The sequence below is a fragment of the Triturus cristatus genome, chromosome 1_1, assembly GCF_964204655.1.
Source record: "Triturus cristatus chromosome 1_1, aTriCri1.1, whole genome shotgun sequence".
NCBI lineage: Eukaryota > Metazoa > Chordata > Amphibia > Caudata > Salamandridae > Triturus > Triturus cristatus.
The window spans coordinates 936,081,820-936,104,640 of NC_140579.1; the positions used below are offsets into that span (position 1 = coordinate 936,081,820).

General features: G+C 42.5%; 1 long non-coding RNA gene and 1 pseudogene across 2 annotated transcripts in view; both read left to right on the forward strand.

Moving 5' to 3' along the window:
- Window positions 1-22,821, forward strand: part of LOC146871315 (mitochondrial inner membrane protein OXA1L-like) — a 577,675-nt pseudogene that overhangs the window by 303,506 nt on the left and 251,348 nt on the right. The gene's annotated exons all lie outside the window — the stretch shown is intronic.
- Window positions 5,162-17,889, forward strand: LOC146871317 (uncharacterized). The gene is made up of 3 exons (XR_014959542.1): window positions 5,162-5,203; window positions 10,542-10,682; window positions 17,617-17,889. It is a non-coding gene; the product is annotated as an uncharacterized LOC146871317 (long non-coding RNA).

Below are 22,821 nucleotides of genomic sequence, written 5' to 3' on the forward strand. Positions count from 1 at the left end.
CCATACGCCTAGTTTAATACATCATCCGTATGAGAACTTTTAAATTGTTTCTTAAAATCTTGGGACGGGGCTGAATTCAGCCAATGAAAAGCCTAGAAAATATGAAATGTATCGATTCTATGTAAATTTTAGTATAAATATTAGTAGTCCAGAGAGGGAAATTAGTGTAGTGAAGTATTATGGAATTAAGAGTAAGAGAGTTGGATACTTCAACTGATAGGTTTATTAGCCACAGCTGCTGCAGTCCCAGAGTAACTGTCTCACATGGAATCTCTCCACTCCAACCTCATCAGTACATTCCACATTCCAATGACATAACACCATGTCATTGGAATGTATGCTAGATCACCACAATATCTCCCTTCTTTACAATAAATAAACAGAAACACATTACATAGAATAACATAGCATAAAAAACATCAATACATATATAAACATCTGATAATTAATACAAAAGAACATTAATCACGATATCTTAAAGGTTTCATTACATTCCGCCTGCTACTTCTGCGCTCGAGTTCAGGATAAGATGAACCCTTGGATTCAGACCCAACAATGTCAGTAGAGATGGATGAAGGAACATGAGAATGTAAAAACGGTTTGGGTGAAATACAAGAATCATGTGAAAGAGCATCTTGACAATCTACCTTCACCACCCGTCCCCTGTTCCACCATTCATTTCTGCTAGTTTTCACTGCATTCTTAGTCACAACCTCAATTCTGACAGCAGGTTTAAATTTAGACATTCCCTTTGGAACATGATTAGGGTCCTTGATGCGAACCCAATCTCCTACACATAGTTTACTTTCAACAGGTCTAACTCTGTGGGTAGTGTCGTAATGATTTTTCATTTTACTTTGAAAAACTTCAACTTTTGGTCTTACAATTTTATCCATACTTAACAAATGATCACTTTTGTGTTGACACTCTCTCAACCAAGCAGGGCACAACTTTGAGGCAGGTGGACGTCCTCGCAACAATTCAAATGGTGTGATACCTGTTACAGCATTTGGACAACATCTATGTGACCACAGCATTTCTTCAACAGAGTTGCAAACATCAAACTTGTTTTGAATTGCCCATTGTATACACTCAACTAATGTGCGATTCATTTTTTCTACCAGACCATTGGCTTGTGGGTGGTATAAAGCAACACATTTGTGTCTGATAGCATTGTTACTAAGGAAACTTTTCATTTCCTTAGAAACAAATTGGACGCCGTTGTCCGATACAATTTCTTTGGGAAAACCTTCCCTTAAAAACAGACCTTTCAAGAACTTGACAACGCTAACAGTATTAGGTTCCTCTACAAATTTCACTTCCCACCACTTGCTGTAGTAATCTACCACTACAATAGCAAATCTTAATTTCCGTGGAAGCGGACCAAAAGGACCTATAAAATCTATGGCAATCTTTGACCAAACTGTGTTAGGTAATTCAACAGGTTGTAATGGAACTGCTTTTGTCTTAAGACCTTTGTCACTAGAAGCACAGATAACACATCCCCGCACACTTGCTACAATGGCAGAGTCCATTCCGGGCCACCAATAGCTGTCTCTAATTTTCCTTTTGGTTATAGTTTGACCCAGATGACCCTCATGACCATAAGAAATAATCCTTTCCCTTAATGATACTGGTGGAATGAACTTATCACCTCGTACAAGCATCCCCTTTTCTTCAATGGATAGTTCATCTGCCACTTTGAAATAAGGTTGTAAATTTTGAGGCAGATTTTTTTCTTTAGGCCACCCACTCATGACATACTCCCTGACACTATCCAGTTCCATATCTTTTGAAGATTCATCTAACCATTCACGTTCATTAAAAGTGGTGTCATGACAAATATCGATACATGCAATTAAACATTCTTCATCGTTTTCCTCACAATTCTCTTGATAATCAGTGAAACTTAAGGGTGAGCGAGATAAATAATCTGCCCTTATGTTTTTACCGCCTGGAATGTATTCAATTGAAAAATTATACTGTAAAAGTTTTGAGCTCAACCTTGCTATTCTAGGGGTGTGATCTTTGATAACTGTCCCACTTAGAATGCTAACCAAAGGTTTGTGGTCAGTTTTGAGTACAAATTTCCTTCCCCAAATAAAACATTTAAATCTTTCCACAGCCCAACAACAACTCAATAGTTCTTTTTCAATGACAGAGAACATTTTTTCATTCGACCTCAATGATCTTGATGCAAACCCAATTGTTACTTCAGTTTTCCCTTTCATCTGAGCAATGGTAGCACCCAGACCGTCATTGCTGGCATCCACAGTAATAATACATTCTTGTGAAGGTTCAAAAGGTGCAAGGACTCCGGCAGAAAAGATTTCTTTTTTCAACCCTTCAAACTCCACTTGACATTTCTCTTCCCAAGAGAATTTTATGTCTTTCTTTAACAATTCCCTCAAATTTACAGTTTTCGCTGAAAAATTCTGAATAAATTTTGAGTAAAATTCACAAAGTCCTAAGAAGGAGGCCACATTCTCTTTAGACTTGGGCGTCGGCGCTTTAGTGATAGCATCTACTAAACCAGGCCTAGGTTCCACCCCTTTTTCCGAAATTACATGACCTAGATATTCAATTTTAGTCTTTGAAAATTCACATTTTCCCCGATTGGCCACAATACCAATTTTTTTTAATCTCTCTAATACATCACTCATACGTTTGTCATGACTAATCTGATCTTTCCCCGCTATTAAAATGTCATCCTGGAAAGTCACTACCCCATCAATACCTTTCAGTACATTCTCCAACACACGTTGAAAAACAGCCGCAGCCGATGCAAGACCGAAAGGCATTCTCTTAAATTGGTAGGAACCCATAGGGGAAACAAAAGCTGTTAAATGGCGTGATGATTCCTCAAGTACCACTTGATGATACGCAGATGCTAGATCGATTTTTGAAAATAACCTAGCACCTGAAAATGTACTTATGATATCATCAATCCTGGGCAAAGGGTGTGAATCAACCCAAATTACTTTGTTGAGACACCTTAAGTCGACACACACTCTCAATTGCCCATTTTTTTTCCTTGCGATGACCAATGGACTTAACCATAAGGATGATTCTATTGGTTCTATAACACCATCATCACACATTTTTTTTAGAATGTTATCCAAGTCTTCACGTACACTGAATGGTACATTTCTCAATTTGTGTTTCACAGGGGTAACACCCTCTTTGACCTTAATCTTGTGTTTGAAACCATTGATTTTGCCTAACCTGTCACCAAACACAGTAGGAAACTTCTGAACCCATTTGATATTATTCTCGCCTCTTGCAACAACCTCTCTATTTTCCTCACCATCAGTCACTAATGAAACTTGTACATCTCTCCCAGGTCTAAGCGTCATCCCAAAAAGACCCTGGTGATACCATCCCAGAATATTTAAACCTTTCTTGGCCACATATACTTTTCCAAAAATGCTACGATCCTTGAATTTTAGTTGACATTCAAAATATCCTGACAATTCAATTTTTCTTCCATCATACGTGACTGGGTTCCTATCTGGAGGAAACAACATGCGTTTACCCCATATTTCATCATACAACTCATCAGTAATCATCGTCATTCTAGCACCAGAATCAATGAGAAGTCTAAGATCTTTGCCATCTACCTCAATGTGTTCATACGGATCTACACAATCTGTCTCCTCATCTTGTACTACAACAATCATGTCTCTGACTCCTCTTGTGCAATTTTGTTCTTCATCTGAACTATCAGATACATCTCCATCTTGCATTGCATTAATTCTGTCTCTAGGCGTCTGACAAACCTTTGCAAAATGTCCAATTTTGTTACACATTTTGCACTTCACATTTTTTGCCGGACATGGTCTACTGTTAGGTCCATGTCTATTGTTACCACATCTAAAACAAATACTCTTTTGTTGAAAAAAATTATTCTTTGACTCTTTTTTCTTTGTAAATTTTTTAAAATTACTATTTTGTTTAGAAACTGTACTTTCATTCATATTTTGTTTTGCAATTATGCTTTCTTTAACCACAGACACTCAACTAGTTTCTTTGCGAGTGAGTTCCCTAAGTGCTTTCCGTGACACCTCAATCCCCTTTACTATGTCAATAGTTTCAATCAGATTTGGGTTTCTCATAGTAAGGAGTTTCTCTTGTACCTTTTTATCCCAACAACGCACTACAATTTGATCCCGTATGAGCTGGTCTGTAAAGTTTTCAAATTCACATTCAGCAGCCAACATACGTAATACTGCTACATATGTATCTATAGACTCATCCTGCAACTGCTCTCTTGTGAAGAACTTATGTCTATTAACGATTAAACTGGGTTGAACGTCAAACTGTTTTTCTAATTTCTTTACAGCTAATTCAAATTCATCTAAATCTTCATGACCCGGAGGAGCGACATAAAGTGGAAGATGTTCATAAATAGATTGACCCTCGAATCCCAAATTGTGTTCCAAAAGAAACCTCTTACGTTCTGGTCGATATCTATTACCACCTATAGCTCCTAAATACTTTGTAAATGCCCTATACCAATTTCTCCACGGTACAGGTGGATCTCCTGGAGTTTGAAGGAAAGGAGGTGGAGCACCAACATTTTGCATATTTGCCATTGCGTTATTTTTTCCCAATATCACTATCCAATTTGTGAATAAGATATAAATTTTTCCTAAATTACTAAATTAAAACAATTAAAATATTTCTTAAAATGAGAATAAAAATTTTCCCATTTCAAAATACAAGAATTAAATAAATAAATAATGTTAAAAACCCCAACGTGTGCACATCACGGACGTGCACTTTCTTCTCAAAATGTTCCTTAGTTATTTATGCACATTAGTACATTTTTGTTGTGTTGTTCCCGACGTATCCTTAAATCTTTGTTGGAAAAAAAAAAACAACAAAAAAAATGTGAAAAGAATAATTAAAAATTGTTCTTGTTATTCTTTTCTTTGATGTCGAATTTTTTGTGAATATAATATACCCAGTATATGTCTTTGAGTCTTAAAGAAAGCAACTTCCTTTTTGCTTCCCTATAAAAAACAGTCAACATTCTAGTTGTTGTGAAATTTATGTTGGTCCTTCTTCTGTGTTCGTCCTTCTTCTGTGTTCACTTCCCTCTTTTTTTTTTTTTTTTTTTTTTTTTTTTTTTTTTATTTGCTTTGAATCGGTAGAACAGAATGGACACACTTTGTTATGCCCAGGTTGAAGATAGAAAAACGTGAGTAATTCTTCCCTTTTATTGTTTTTAAAACACAATTCTTTTCATGTTGTACACGGGCGCACTGGATACAACTTTAATTAGGCTTCCGTGCTAGCCTTAACGCGCCTGAACGAACTCTTATCCTTTAGTTCCGAGACTTTCAGACTGAACCTTTCATTAGCACCCAAAAACTGTTTATTTTTCGTATCCCTTCACGCTTCAGTAGTTTTTGACACAGGGCTTGATTTATTTCAGCTTAACAGAAACCACTTAGGATTTCCCTTCACGCTTCGGTGAATCTAGATAATGGGCTGGACATTAGTGCACGGTTATACTGAAAGAAACGAAGCCAATCTCGTGCTTGTACAACAATGATGTCAATCACGCGCTTCTCTCGCTACTTTGACAGTGAGGCAGCCTCGCGCCTGGAAATGCACAGACGATGTTTACTTTCAAACCTCCGTTTAATGACTGCTTCGTGTTTCTTACATTTGACGAATTACACGTTTCTGCTAAACTTCTCGTTACACAAACATAACTTATGTTCCAATAGATATTGCGCGATGGTGTTTAAATTGTTTCACCTTGCTCGAGCGCTGTCTTGGAAATTACGCAGATACTCAAAAATGTCACTTTCATTTACCGATGAGAAATAGAAATAATTACTCTTCAATGACACTTTTTAAATGCAGAGAGTTAATTTGCTTGGTATATTTCAAAAATAGCTTTAAGTTTTATAAATAGCTTTAAGTCTTTGAGAAAAAAAATGTATAATTTCTTGGTAAACTACGCTCTTGCGCTTAGTTGAAGTTGACAATCTCGCGCTTACTTGTCAAATATTATTTCAAATATACAAGCCTGACTTTTCTTTAGGGTGCGATGTCTTCTTCTCTGGGCTGACTTCTTTTTCTTAATTTCTTCTTCTTTAAATGGATGTTGCTTGATGCGTGGATCCTTTGCTGTGGCTAAAACGTCGCCAAATTGTAGTGAAGTATTATGGAATTAAGAGTAAGAGAGTTGGATACTTCAACTGATAGGTTTATTAGCCACAGCTGCTGCAGTCCCAGAGTAACTGTCTCACATGGAATCTCTCCACTCCAACCTCATCAGTACATTCCACATTCCAATGACATAACACCATGTCATTGGAATGTATGCTAGATCACCACAATTAGGTTACCACCCAACGAGCTTGAGACGCACCCTGATCGATGCTATTCACTACGCTGACAGCAGAGGACAGGACGGTAGACTCTTTGATGAATTTCTGAGGACCCGATTCTGACTTAGAGAACGACAATTAGCCAGAATAGGTAATTATGACACAAGATACTATTGAATTTGTTAGGATTTTAACCTGCAATTTAATTAGATAAAGAAAAAATTATTGTTTGAAGAACTGTGTCGGGTGGTTATGTCTTGAAATGTTTCTTTTATTAGTACAAGAATTGAAGTGTTTGTCATCAAATCAACTAAATGATCCAATTGACCTCCGGATGGAGGAATTGTTAGGGTAAAATTAAATAGATGTGGTTTCCTCCATCCAAAGAAAATAGAATTGTAGTTCGGAATAAATTGAAGATCTCTCTGTAGGCACGGATAGATTGATGAGAATGAATGTTGGTGTTATGGGCCCCACCAGCGTATGATGTGTGTGTGTGACACTGGAATCATTCCGTCCGTGGAAGCAGGAGGAGATTTTGTGTTCTGAACTGCACCAGTATTCTTGGTAGCAGGATGATGGTTTTTATTGTTTTAGTTTGATGATTTGGCATGTATATAGCTTATCGATTATTGATATATGTACTAGCACTATATGTTGACGTGGTATTGAGTTCTATGTAGTCTGTACGGCTTCTGGGATGTAAGAAGTCGGTGACAATTCCGTAGTAGGACAGAGGTAAGCGCTGTTCTCGGGAAAGATGGGATTGTGGTTGCCCGTAGGTACACGGGGGAAAAACGTGTGACAATTAAAGTTGCGCGTCGCATTGTCTGGGTTCGATTCAGTGACATCGCTGTATGTTGCCATTAGGGACAATTTCTGTGTGAGAGAAGTGTATATGATAGCAAAGAGTTATTTGTGAAATTTCAGTCTAAAGTACCAGGAAACCAATAGGTATGCCGATCACGCTTTTTACTGAAAAGGTAGCAGGTGGTCTCTGAGCTTGTTAGAAGGACAAAGTAGAGGTAAGCGCTGCTTTGTTAACATATGTTATAATTCTGTAGTAGGACAGACTGTTCGCTGTTCTCGGGGAAAGCAGGATTCTGTGTGAGTGAACAGTACTTCTTTGTGTGAAGTGCGTGAATGAAATGGCATTTGAATTAATTGTGGAACTCTGGTTTTATTTCTCAGGAGCATTACGTTTCCAACTATGTGTTTTAATTGCGGAGAGAACAGTTAATTAATGCGTGGTAGAAGGGTGAAGTAGAGGGATGCGCTACTTTGCCAACGGACGTAATAATTCTGTAGTAGGGCAGAGGTAAGCGCTGCTATCGGGAAGACAGGATTCTCGTGGGAAAGGTCTTTTGCTATTCTGTGGTTAGCGGAGCAGACAATGGAGATGTTTGTACGTTGTAACTAACCAGTATTGTAAATTTTAAACAAAGTCTACTGAGTAGTTTTGTAAAGGAGGGGTAGACTGAGGACAGGAGTCAGGAGTAGAAGCCGCTGCAGCGACTGTAGACGTCAGAAGGACCGTGCTGGGATTGGACAGCTAGTCAGTGACGTAGACGCTCCAGGATTGGCGCGTTAGTCGTGCAGGGATTGGAAGTTGTGACGACGTAGACGCTCCAGGATTGGTGCGTTAGTGTGAGACGCGTAAGGATTCGAAGTTGTGACAGTGACGTAGACGTGCCAGGATTGGTGCGTAAGTCGCACTACTATTGGATTAGAGATCGTACAGTGGTAGAAATACTAAAGAGTTCACAAAAAGACAGGAAAATGTATTATCATTCACCCGAGAGAAAGAAGTCTGTATTCCGTAAATTGTAAAATGTATTTGTAAAAGACAAGAAGATTGTGACTAGGGAAGGACAGTTACTCCCTCTGGCAAAGACCCCCGCATCCTTCATGGTTGCGAAATATGGGTACCATACTTGTATCTGGTTAGACAATTGGGCAAAGTATACAAAGGAAGACGGAGTTCTAGAGTTTCCAGAGGATGGGTCCTTTAATTTGGCAATATTGAGGAACTTACGGGAGAGGATGATGAGCTTAGATCCGCGACCTAGGCCTACCCAGTTTGAGGCATTAACGGAATGGGAAGATGAGATGCATGAGCGAGAAACAGAGAAATGGGAATCGGTATAGGTACATGTTTGGACGGCCAAATGATCGAGAAACTCATAGTGATAGAATGAGAAGGTGGCGAGATGCCAGTATGACAGAAGGATTATTTCCTCTTAGAACGGAAGGAGAAAGCGGAGGAAGAAAATGCCTAAAAAAGAGAAATCCTGTAGAAACCCGGAGGTATGGGGCTAATGAAACGGATGATGATGTCCTAGATATGTTTTACAAGAGCCCGCCTCCGTACAGACAAGAACCAGAAACACCAACCACAGGAACCCCAGTAAGGGAGACTCTGAGAATCATTAAAACAGAAGTTATGACCCCAGAAGTAAAAAGAAGAAATTCACTTAAAGAGAAGGGAAATAGGGTCGAGAACGAAAATTCTAAAGAACTAGTGGAAACCACCTTAGAATTGACCGAGAAAATAAGGGAACTAACGAAAAATCTAGAAGCAGTTACAGTCCCTGTGACCATAGGTCCTGTTATGCCCATTTTTGAGAAGCAGAAAAACAGTGAGTATGGGCTAACAGTTCCGTATGTGAACCAAAGACAGGCAGAACAACCCCTGATGAAAACAAAAGAAAGTTCCTGGGGACATGCTATGGGTAAAAATGAACTACCTGTGTCAAAGAATCCATTTTATTGTTCCGATACTGCTGAGAGAGGCCGAAGGGTAGAGGGATCAATGTTAGAACCACAGAGACTGACAGAACCAGGGAATGCAGAGAAGTCAGTGAGCATAACTACTGAAGATTTAAATGACTGGCTAAAAGGTTTGCAGGATAAAGAAAAAGAATCACATACCATTGATGTTGCAAAATTGAGGATGGTGTCAGAAGAATAGTAGGGACATTTCCCACAGAAAAGCTGAAAAACTACCAAGACGAGGAACTACTGTTCCTCTGTAAAAGCATCACTTGGAGAGCAAAAAATGTACACGACAGACTAGCAGAGATAGCCAGTGAAATGGGAATTGACATGGACAAGGTAAAAGCTTTACAGAAGCCATATCGAGTGGATTTTACAGAAAAAGACATTGAGAATCTGAATGCCGCAGGGAGAATAGGGCAGATTAGGGACATAATCACACTATTAAGGAAATGGGGAGATGTGGACAAATGGAAGAGCAGGTGGTATAGGAAACGAGATGACATCTCAGGCAGAACATTCCCAGCGTTTCCCATGAGAGAAAAGGAAAAGGTGGCAATGGAGTTCCCTATGAGAGAGATTCCAGGAGGAGGATATGTGCATGTCCCATGGACCGGACAGGACATTTTGTCATTTACAAATGACTTCCCTAGATTACGGGAAAAGCCGGTCGAATGGTACAGACAGGTAGACAGATTTGTGAAATTATCTAAAGTACTGTGGATTGATTTGAATAGTCTGTTTGATATAATAGTGCCAGCAGACTTGTGGGCAGAATGTAAGATAGTCATAGACTGGCCCACTAAAGAATACCAGAGAGATCCCAAAACAGGAGCTCCAGACCCGGAGGTCATGAAGTATGAACAGGTCATGGCCTTCTTGAAGAACAAAGTACCCCCTAAAGAAACAGATTGGGTTAAAATAGATCGAACACATCAGGAAGCGAAAGTGTCAGTCCACGCATACTATGAGAGGCTAATTCTGGCTTTCAAACAGTGTAGTGGGGATGACAGTCTGGGAGAAAAGGACCTGAGCCATTTTGTGTACAGATGTGTGTATGGTCTGCGTCCTGAGATTGGGGACATGGTCAAGCAGCACACCGTGGACTGGCAGAGCAAGAAAATAGATGAGATCCTGAGACATGCTAAATACTTTAGTGATGAAATTGAGGCAAAACAGCAAACTAAAAGAGAAGGCAATGTGGGCTCAAGTAAAAGTTGCAGAGACAGGAAGCTCAGCTAATAGAACAAGAAAATAATCCAGGCATAAAATCAGTTTGGTCCAGGAAAGGGAAAGGGTAACATTGAGGAAGCCAAGAAGAAGTTTCCCTGTCACAACTGTAGCAGGTTAGGGCATTGGAAATCCGAGTGTAAAAATACACCTCTTGCTAATGATGAAAATCCGTCATTAAATCCACAGGTGCAGTGTGAGGGGAGTGGCCCATCGCCACAACAGCAGAAGGCTGTCGGTCTACAGAATCAGGTGCCAAAACCACCCTTACCACAGAGCCGAAGTACACAAAGATATAGCAAGGAAACGGGATTCTACAATGAAGAACAGGTAAACAAACCGCAACGCGCGAGTGCTGTGTCACAATATTGGATGCACAATGACGAAAGTGAGCCAGAAGAAATCTATTGACGGTGCCGAAAAGAGGAAGCAGAGTGCGTACTTGGCGCATCTCTAGAAATAGATCAGACAGGACCATTTGTAGATGGGAAAGTTAACGATGAATATATTACTTTCTTAGTAGACACTGGAGCTACACGATCCACTGTCAGATCAGCAGATGTGAAAAATCTTCCTCTTTCGGATGAAAGAAATCCAAGTAGTTCGTGTGTCAAACACCCAGATTAAAACGTACCTTACTGATCCTGTAAAGGTCAAAATAGGGAAATTTTCAGACATGCATAGATTCGTGGTGTCTGACACCAGTCCTGTGAATCTATTAGGGAGGGATTTGTTGTGCAAGATGAATTGCACCATATTCTGTACACCAGACGGAATAGCATTTGAAACACCAGATGAGGATGTCCTGTATAAAATGACCATAGCTAACCGAGAGTGTGAGGTTGCTGGAACCTATGCAGTATTCAATCCAGATGAATTGCCCCCAGAATTGAAACAGACAGTGAAAGCAGCGGTCTGGGACTTCACTGGGGAAGATGTAGGCCTGATGAGAAATGTAGACCCAGTGAGAATCGCTGTAAAAGAGGGAGCTGTTTACCCCAACATTCCACAATACAGATTAACCCCAGAAATAATAGCCGGGGTAACACCTTTGATTGAGAAGATGATTCAACAAGGAGTGCTGAGGGAAATAATGAGCAGTCCATGTAATTCGCCTATCATGGGACTGAAAAAGCCAAGTGGGAAATTCAGGATTGTGCAAGATTTGAGAAAGGTTAACAAGATTGTTGTTCCCGGTTGTCCAATTGTTCCAAATCCCTCAGTGATTTTATATCGGATCCCACATGATGCAGAATGGTACACAGTAATTGATTTGTGTCATGCTTTCTTTTCCATTCCGTTGCATCATGACAGCCAGTCACTTTTTGCATTTCGGTTCGGAAACCGTATTTTGGCATGGTGCCGAATCCCACAGGGGTACACAGAGCCCTTCCATTTTCAATCAGCTGTTAAAGAAATCTCTGGAAAGTCTTACCATGCCTGAGAATTCAGTTTTAGTCCAGTATTTTGACGACCTACTAGTGGCGTCAGACACGTGAGGCTTGTGAAACAGACACCATAGCTTTGCTAAATCATTTGGCAGATGGAGGACTTAAGGTATCTCCAACAAAATTGCAGTACTGTAAGAAGGAAGTGACATACTTGGGTCCTAATATTGAGAAAGGCCTGAGAAAAGTAACCATAGACAGAATCCGAATCATTAGAGGAATGAGAGCTCCAATGACCCAAAGAGAAGTAAGAATGTTCCTAGGACTGGTTGGTTACTGTCGTCAGTGGATAAGTAATTTCTCCCTGATTGACAAACCATTGGTAAAATTGACAAAAAGTGGGGTAAAAGACCCCCTTGAACTGAACAAAGAAGAATTGGCAGCATTCAAACAGCTGAAAAACTGTCTTTGTGAAGCCCCTGCACTGGGTATGCCAGACTATGAAAAGGAGTTTGAGCTATACTGTAGTGAGCGAAATGGGTGTGCACTTTCAGTGTTGATACAGAAACATGGAAGACAAAGAAGGTCAATAGCCTATTTCTCGTCAATGCTAGATCCAGTGGCAATAGGTCTGCCAGGATGTCTGAAAGCGGTAGCGGCTACATGCCGAAGTCTAGAGCAGAGTGAGGGAATTGTGATGGGGTATCCAGTAAGAGTGTTTGTACCCCATAGTGTGGCGATCCTTTTAACAAGGAGTCGAACACAGTTCATGTCACATAGTCGGCTGACTAAGTATGAAAAAGTCATTCTAGGTGCAAACAATGTAAGTCTGGAAAGATGTGTGAATGTGAATCCAGCTACACTTTTGCCTGATGCAGAGAGAGTGGAGATAAGAGAAGAAGCTGATCATGATTGTCTGGATGTACTTGATTACTGCACAAAACCTCGTCCTGATATAAGAGATCTACCACTGCCAGAGAGTGATCATGTGTTTTTTGTGGATGGATCCTGTTTGAGAACGGAAGAAGGAGTGTTGAGTGCAGCCTATGCAGTATGTACAGTTTCAGCAGTTATAGAGGCATCGCCCTTGAAAGGAGTTAGATCCGCTCAAGTAGCAGAAATAGTGGCATTAACCAAGGCATGCAAGATTGGGAGAAATGCGAGAGTGACCGTGATGACTGATAGCCAGTATGGCTTCGGAGTTGTCCACGATTTTGGCCAATTATGGCTGCAAAGAGGTTTCCTGACCTCAAGTGGAACTCCCATAAGGAATGCAGAAGTGGTTGGAAAATTGCTTGAGGCAATACAAATGCCCAAAGAGTTGGCTGTGGTAAAATGTGCTGCTCATGGACAAGGTAGTGATTACATCGCTACCGGAAACCGGTTTGCAAATGACATGGCTCAGTATTGTGCCCGAAACAAATATTTGATTAATCGGTCTAAGGAAAAGGAAATGTCTTTTTGCTCCATAATGTTTACTAACGTTGTGGGAACATGGGATGAGGTGAGGCAATTGCAGGATGAAGCCGTAGATGAGGAAATGAGACAGTGGGTAAAAGCAGGATGTGCACCCAGAGAAAAGGATCCTGTGTGGGTCTATCGGGATGGAAGACCAGTAATGCCTGATAGCATGATGTCAACCATGGCACGGATGTATCATGGCCAAGGACATCTGGGAAGGGATGCCATGATAAGGACCTTTAAACAGACCTGGTATAATCCAAAATTCAGGCTGATTGCAGAGAGTCTCTGTCAGAGATGTTTGACATGTCAACAGTACAATCCAGGAAGAAAAACAGTGGTAAGTCTGGGTACCATAGGTCGGGAGGGAGGATCTTTTACCAGAATGCAAGTAGATTTCATTGAAATGCCCCCTTACAACAAACTGAGGTATGTTTTGGTGGTAGTTGGTTTGTTCTCTAGGTGGGTGGAGGCATATCCGACCAGAAGAAATGATGGAATCACAGTGGCCAAGCTATTGTTGAGGGAATTCATCCCAAGGTACGGGTTCCCAATAACCATTGAATCAGACAGAGGAGGATATTTCTACAATGAGATCATGAAACTAATTTGTGAAGCATTGGGTGTACAACAGAAACTGCATTGTGCCTACCGTCCAGAGGCTTCTGGTGTGGTCGAGCAAATGAATGGTACCATCAAAAATAGAATTGGAAAAATGTGTTTGGCCACAGGTTTGAAATGGCCTGATGTCTTGCCTCTGGTTTTGATGACCATCAGGTCTACTCCAGATAGAACCACAGGTTTGAGTCCACATGAGATCATCATGGGACGTGCCATGAGACACGTGTTTGTGCCAGTCAACAAGCTGATGACTATAACTGATGACATGATTTTGGATTACTGTAAAGGCCTGGCTGACGCAGTTCATTCTGTGTTTCACCAGGTTGGAGCGGATGCCACCACACTCGAAAAGAAAAAAGGCCCATGATTTGAGCCCAGGGGACTGGGTAAGGATAAAAGTACACAGAAGAAGAAACTGCCTGGTTCCAAGGTGGGGAAGGCCAAGACAGGTCATTTTGACCACAACAACTGCTGTGAAGTGTGCAGGACTGAAAAACTGGATACATGCTAGTCACACTCTGAGAGTTCCAAATCCAGCAGACGGCATTGGAAAAGAATACTTTGACGAATCAGAATCAAGTGATGAGTCAAGCAATGAGAACATAAAAACAAAAGAAAATCCTGAAAGGGGGTAGAATGAGCCAAGACTAGTTCAGACCCCCAGAGAGGAAATTCTGAGGAAATGATTGCAGATTTCAGATACTTCAGATTCTGGAGATGAGCAAAACGCAAGCGGTGAACACAGAAAGAAGAAAAGAACATTCAGTCAGAAGTAACATTTACACCAAATGAGAGAGCAGAAGAAATTCCACCTGAGAAAATATTGGAAGAAGAAGGGACAGTTGTAGAAAGAGAGGGACAGATTGCGGAATATCCCCGAGGAGGTGTAGGGAACTGCAACACCCAGATAGGTGAAGGGACAATTAGTCAGCAAGAAGATTGCGTGCCAGAGACCCGAGGAGGGACAGAAGTAGGGCCAATCCAAGAGGTGGAAAAAGAAACTTCTGAAAAAGAAAAATCAAATGAAACAGAATCTGAAGACAGTGAAACAGAGATGCCAGAAGGTCGAGTTCTGAGAAAGAGAACTTGGATCGAGGAAAGAAACTGCAAAGACAGCAAACCAAGAAGGAACGCCAAAGGAGATATTTGGCCAATTAAAATTAAGAAACTGAGATACAGATTGATACGAGCTAAACCCTCGGAAGCTGAACAGGTGAATGAAGTAACTAGTCAGCGCCCAGAGAAAGAGGGAGAAACAGAAGTGTCAGAAGCAAACAAACGAGCAACAAAGCCAAATCAGAAATATAAGTCACCTGAATGGACGTACGTGGCACTGCCTGAACAAGGAGAAGAGGCAGATAGTCAAGGAAATCCAGAGGAGACTTGGCTGAAATTGATAAAAGAAGAAGAAACTGGGGAAATCCTGAGTTATCTTATCCGACATTGGAGAAGAAGCGGAAGATCAGGAAACCCTGCATGTGGATGACAAAGAAGTGAAAAACGACGAAAGGCCAAGCTGAGTAATTTGGGCGATCCTTGTAGGAATACACAAGATTAATATGAAAATTGCAATATTTGGACAACCTGATAAGTTTTAGCTTTAAGAGGCGGAGTAGAAGAGGCTAAGTCAAAAGACACAGTTAGATCAAAGAAGATGGCTAATAGAGATGATAATAAGAGTAGATGTACCTTCATGAGAAGATGGTGCAAGACATGTTGCTGTTGTACAGGACTATTAATGCTTCTTTGGAGCGTAATCGCTCTTTTGATCTCATTCAATGTAACTTTAGATACATTAGCAGGACATACTGAGAATATGACTCGTATAGTGAAGAACTCCCAAAAAGTAATACCGGTTAGAACAAGCACAGAGCATGTGCATCAAGATAGGTCAAATGATTTTTCTAGTAATGTATTTTCAAAATTGTTGTACGAATATGGAAGTAAGGGATTGCTACGTCTGCATGCAATTACCTGCATCTGTTTCAGAAGGGGTGACTTATCATCACCTCCCAGCAACTTATGGAATAACATGTAGCGTCTTAACTAGTATATTTTATCAAGTAGGAAAATTAGAGTATAATTTGTCTAACATAGATAATATTCTTGGACGATTGCCCATGAATAAAGAATTGAATCCAGCTAAGGAAGCTAATACATTAGGAGAAATTTTTATAGAGACTAAAGGACTAACCCTAGAGTATATTTTTAAGAACAATTTAACTTGTAGTTTGAAACCAGAAGAGAAAACATTCCTGGATATGGTTGAGGAGAGAAGATTGAAAATACACAAGAATGCAGAAGGACATAAAGAAGGGGAAAACATTTGGGCAATAGATGGGAACAAGGAAAAGCAAGGTGATGTTAGACCAACAATAGCTATAGATTCACCACAGAAAGGCAAATTATGCATCATGAGAGAAAGATCCCAGTATGATAACATATACATAGGGACAAGTGAGTGTCATGATACATACTTCATTGCATCCGGATGGGGATTTAGAGGTGGAGAAGACCCAGTTTTTCCTGGATTGTATTATATTTGTGGAAATAAGGCTTATTACAGGCTGCCTGACCATTGGTATGGCACATGTTATGTAGGCCTGGTCTTTCCAAAGATCTTTCACATGGATAGAGTAGAAAATAGTGGACCAAATAACCTACTAATGCGTAGCAGAAGAGAAACCTGGTTAGGAATTGTAGGTGATATTTTTGGAGCCTTGATACCAGCAGTGGGAATATCTTTGAATGCAAATAATATTCGGAAGCTGTCCACCATTGTGGATCGTTTGTCAACAAGCACAGCTGGAGGATTTCTATTGGTAAACACTGCATTAGTTGCCATGCATGCTATGATTATGCAAAATCGACTTGCCCTTGATATTTTATTGGCAAAAGAGGGTGGAGTCTGTGGAATGCTGAAAGTTCAACATTGTTGCACTTACATTCCTGACGAAAGCAGAGATCTAAAAGTTTATATCAAGAATATTACAGAATTGCATGACGAAATAAAACCACTGGAGATTGAAAGTATCTGGACTAGAATTAGTAATAAGATGGCTGCTATAAAAGCTTTCTTAGGTAAATTAGGTAGTACTATAATAGGGAAAATATTATTTCCATTAATCTGTGTGTTTTTCGTATTATTACTACTTAGATTAGGATGTATATGCTGTAGATCTAGAAGAAATAAAAAAGGTTAAAAGAGAAATTTACAAAAGGAGAGAAAAGAAACCAGAAAAAGATCTCAATGAAATAGAAATGGAAGAGTGGAAGGAGAATATGTATGATAGAACCCAGAGAGAAGATGAAAGGGAAACAGAATTTTAATTAAGCAAAAAGACATTTCAAATTTCTACAAAGGGGAAAACCAAATTGAAATTTGTGGGTTGTTTTGGTGGTGATAAAATCACCAAAGGGGGGATTGCTGGAGCGGGTAAAATATTTTGGTATACCTAATCCATTTACATAAGTTTTATTAAACCAACTAAAGAACTAATTCTAATGAATAATAATGTGTGGTAATTGAATTAATCAACCTATTAACCAAGAGAATACACGTGGGAATGCATTTGCATGGCTAAAATAGTAAGTGAACTAAGTTGTACGCATATTAAATTTATATGTTTAGTTTAGGCAATGTTAATGTGTTTTTGCGCTTAAATAAACCAGCATTAACGGCTTTAAATGTCGCATATGGCTAGATAAATGCATACACATGAGGGTATTAGTGAGGGAATATCATTGTTTTATTCATTTCTATGTATTACGTTTTGTGTTTCTTTTACCTTAAGTTGACTATGTCGGCCTGCTAAAAGATGGCCGCCAACTGAATCCACACTAAAGTATATGTCTTCATGCAATTGACAGCAGAGGAAGGCGTCTGCACTGACTACGTAGCAACCTCTCCTTGAACCCCTGAAACAGGTCCATGAAGACTACTCTGGGCGAGATGCCAATGTCCCTGAACACGGAAGAAAATGTTGCAAACTAAGAACCAAAAGCCACCTTTTCACAATAGACTGATACTTTCCTGACCTGGGAACGATTTTCCCATACGCCTAGTTTAATACATCATCCGTATGAGAACTTTTAAATTGTTTCTTAAAATCTTGGGACGGGGCTGAATTCAGCCAATGAAAAGCCTAGAAAATATTAAATGTATCTATTATATGTAAATTTTAGTATAAATATTAGTAGTCCAGAGAGGGAAATTAGGTTACCACCCAACGAGCTTGAGACGCACCCTGATCGATGCTATGCACTATGCTGACAGCAGAGGACAGGACGGTAGACTCTTTGATGAATTTCTGAGGACCCGATTCGGACTTAGAGAACGACAATTAGCCAGAATAGGTAATTATGACACAAGATACTATTGAATTTGTTAGGATTTTAACCTGCAATTTAATTAGATAAAGAAAAACTTATTGTTTGAAGAACTGTCGGGTGGTTATTTCTTGAAATGTTTCTTTTATTAGTACAAGAATTGAAGTGTTTGTCATCAAATCACTAGATCAACTAAATGATCCAATTGACCTCCGGATGGAGGAATTGTTAGGGTAAAATTAAATAGATGTGGTTTCCTCCATCCAAAGAAAATAGAACTGTAGTTCGTAATAAATTGAAGATCTCTCTGTAGGCACGGATAGATTGATGAGAATGAATGTTGGTGTTATGGGCCCCACCAGCATATGATGTGTGTGTGTGTGGGACTGTGGAATCATTCCGTCCGTGGAAGCAGGAGGAGATTTTGTGTTCTGAACTGCACCACCACGACCGATAATTGCCAGACTCCTTAATTATAGAGATAGGGATGTGGCTCTCCGCCTGGCCAGGGAAAAGGGGAAACTCGAGCACCAGGGAATGAAAATAGAGCTGTTCCCAGACTTCACTGTAGCGGTGCAGCAAGCTGGTCGTGAATTTCAAACTGTGAAAAAAAAGCTGCAATCCCTTCACATACCCTACGCCATGCTGTACCCGTCCCGCCTGCGAATACAGCATGATGGCAAGGCGAGCATCTTTATGACCCCAAAAGAGGCAATGCAGTACGCCCGGCGATTGGAGCGGCAGGAATCGGCCGGCAGGAAAAATGGACATTCCGATGCTGATGACTTAATGTGGGGCACTAGGTCTCCTGGGATACTAATTGCCGCTCTAGCGAGTGCTCTTATAGCTCCTCACTGTATGTATTTGTTGCTGAGATGTTCCCCCTATATTTGTGTTGTGTTTGGCAGCTCATGCCCTGCAGTATGGACAGGGGGAACGCTTTCAAGGCTCTTTTACACCTACTGATGTTGCCAGATGGCTAAGGCTCTGACATGCATTTTTGTTTTTTGGGTGCAATTCACGTGATGGCAGTCATTCCTTTCCTAGCTCGACCCACCCCGCCTCAGCGGGGGGCCTGGAGCCTCTAGTAACCCCTGACATGGGAATTCCCCGCAAAGTTTTTGGTATGTGTGGATGCCAGGTTGGCGTCATTGTTGGGATACGGATTTTCTCTGATCTCTGTTTGTGTGTTACGAGACAGAGCCTGTCCCTTTTTTGTTTGGTTCATACCAGGGAATGTGTGCAGAAGCGGTTGCTGACTGCAGTGGGGGGATGGGGTGGTTGGGGATCTATGACTCAAAATGTTGACTTGGTGCGGATGCTCAGTATGCATGCTATGTGGTGCCGCGGCTATGGCTGCTCCTCAGTTGCTTTTCCATGTTCCGAAGTACATTACTATGGTGGTAAACCACAGGTCCACTCTTAATTAGCTGAGCTGGAATGTCAGGGGGCTTAACAATGCTAGAAAAGTACGGCAGGTGCTCGCCTATTTGAACAGGCATAATGTACAGGTCGCACTGCTGCAGGAGATGCATCTCGCACAGCAGTCCGCCTTGAGGATTGCTGCTGGGTGGGCGGGGGTGCGGCTGGCTGCGTCTTACTCCTCGTATGCTCTGGCGGTCATGATACTGATAAAAAAAAAATGTTCCCTATACGCCGCTTCAGGTGGATGCGGATGCAGAGGGCCGGAATATTATAGCTTAGGGCACACTCTACAATACCCCGTTAACTATTGTTAATATATACGGTCCAAATACGGATGATCCCGATTTCTTTGACACCATTTGGGGTAAACTTTCTAACATCTCCTCTGGGACCGTTATCTGTGGTGGGGACTTTAATGCGGTGCTCGACCCTGCGCTAGATAGAAAAACATCGGCGGTCTATCCCACTCGGAGGGCCCCGGTGCAATACGGGAGGGAATGAGGTCATTGGGGCTGGTTGATGTCTGGCGACAGCGGCACCCACAAGCCATGGAAGGAACATGTCACTCGTATGCGCGACAGGCTTGGTCCCGTATTGATTATTGGCTGGGGACGCCGGATGTTTGCAGTTGGGTAGTACAGATTAGGCATTTGCCAAGAACACTGTCGGATCATTCCCCAGTGGCAATGGATATAGAAATGCCCGCTCGACTCCCGCCTCCTTTCCAGTGGCGCTTGCAGTCCTCCTCTCTGCTGGACCCGGTGTTCACGGAGGGAGTTCGAAAAGCTATAACAGACTACTTTGCGGTAAATGCAGGGTCGGTTACGACGATGGGGACGCTGTGGGAGGCCTTTTAGGTGACCATTCGTGGGGAATGTATCGGTCTGCAGGCTGGAGTCTTGAAGTCTCTCCGCCGCACCATGGAGATGCTGGAGAGAGAGCTGGGTGATCTGGAGCGTTCCTATAGTGTCGGGCCGTGCCCGACCATTCTGGCGCGAATAAACGAAAAAATGTCTGCATATAACGACACCGCAGATCAAGAGGTTAGGCATCTCTCCCGGCGCAGTAGGGCACGCTACTATGGAGAGGGCGGACGACCGGGGAGGGCTTTGGCTTCCCGCCTCCTTGATCCGCATCGGAGGGCGCATGTAGTGCAGGGGATTAGGGCAGACGGGGAGGTCCGCCATGATGCTGATGGTATTTTGCGAGCGTTCAATTGCGAGTATTACACGGCAATGTATGATCGCCGGCCTACGGCTAACCCAGAGGAACTCGAGCAATATCTCGATGACATTGCGCTGGTATGGCTGTCGCGCAGGCAGCAGGATTTTTTGATGCACCGCTTAACACTAGGGGAAATACAAGATGCTATAAAAGCGCTACCGGGTGGCAAGGCAGCGGGAACTGACGGGTTGCCAGCTGAATTTTACAAAGAATACGCTGACCAGTTGGCGCCGTGCCTTTTGCAGCTTTATGAGGAGGCATACGAGACCCAGTGTTGGCCGCCGACCCTTCGGGAGGCGCTGGTAGTCGCCCTTTTGAAACCTGACAAGCCACCTGAGCAATGTGATTCGTACCGCCCCTTGTCCCTGATAAATACCGATGTCAATTTTGGCAAAGGTATTGGCCACGAGGCTCCAACTCTTACTCCCGGACATGGTGCTCCCGGACCAGTCGGGATTTATTCCCGCTCGCTCCACGTCCCATAACCTGCGCACCATATTCGCGGTTATGCATGTGCTGAAGCCCGCGCTTCCGGCAGTGGCAGTGCTACTTGATGCTACAAAAGCGTTCGATTCTATAGCATGGTCCTACATGATTACAGTCCTTCATCGTATGGGCGTCCCCTTTGTGTTCACAAATTGGATTTGGTTGCTGTATACTAAGCCGGAGGCCCGGGTCTGTATTAATGGGCACCTTTCTAACAAATTTGCGATTCACAGGGGTACTCGGCAGGGTTGTCCGCTGTCGCCCCTGCTCTTTGCGCTGGTACTCGAGCCTCTGGCTTGTATAATTTGGCAGAGGCACGCTGCATCGGCATTGCGACTTTTGCAGCGGCCGCTTGCGGTTTCCATGTATGCGGACGACATGGTGCTGTATGTGCGCGAACCAGAGCAGTATCTAGCGCCGCTTATCCGTGAATATATCAGATTTGAGCGCTTCTCTGGGCTGGGAATAAACTGGTCCAAGTCCACTATACTGTCTCTCACAGATGGCACCCGGCCTTTTGATATGGAATATCTGTTGGTGTGGGGGTTGGAAGCAGTTAAATATTTAGGAATCTGGCTGCATATGGATTCGCAGACGGTTATTCAGGCAAATTTTGGCACGGCGGTTGCCAGACTGGAGGACCAGGTGGCTCGTTGGATCAAGCTGCCGTTCTCCTTCGCGGATCGACTCGCCCTGATGAAAATGATAGTGCTTCCACGCTTTCTCTATTATTTTTGCCATGTTCCGGTGTGCCTTAGCAAGTCCTTTTTCGGCACTCTGCGCTCCCTCTTGATCACGCTGGCGTGGGGGGGGGGGGGGGGGAAGAAGCCCCGCCTTCGCTGGGAAACGCTTACATTACCATATGCCCAGGGCGGCTTTGCGGCGCCGGATTTCTATCTCTATTACCTCTGTGCTCAGGCGCAGTACGCCTATTACTGGCAGCATGACCCTGCATTCATCCCGCATGTGGCCATTGAGGAGGGTGCGGTCCATCCTCTACCCCTCAAAGCGATGATTGTAAACACGTATGAGAAGGGGGAGTTTGACACGGTGCGGACTACCGCGGATGCCTGGCGGGCTCTGGGGCAACGTGCGGGTAGGTTACCGCTCCATGCTCCAGGTATGCCGCTGCTCCATCACTCGGACCTCTCGGTGACGCAGGAGACGGGTACACTGCGAACACTGGCAGGGATGGGACTCAGCACTATGGCGGACGTGTACCCTGGAGGTCGGTTTATGACCCCAGCAGACCTGGCGGCCCGCGGCGAGGTCTCGGCCATGCAGCGCTTTGTATATGCTAGACTGCGATCTGCCATGCGTGCGTTTAATCCGCACTTTCCTTCTGAGCCGCCGACTCTTGGGGCGCTTCAGCTTCTTTACACGACCACCTCCAGGGCTCTGCTGGTGACCAGGCTCTATAAGGCATCCCAGAGTGAAGGGATCCTGGTGGGAACAACGGCCCTGGACAATTGGAATATGGTACTCCCGGAACCCCTCACGGAGAGTGAGTGGCTGGATAGCTGCAACTTGACGGG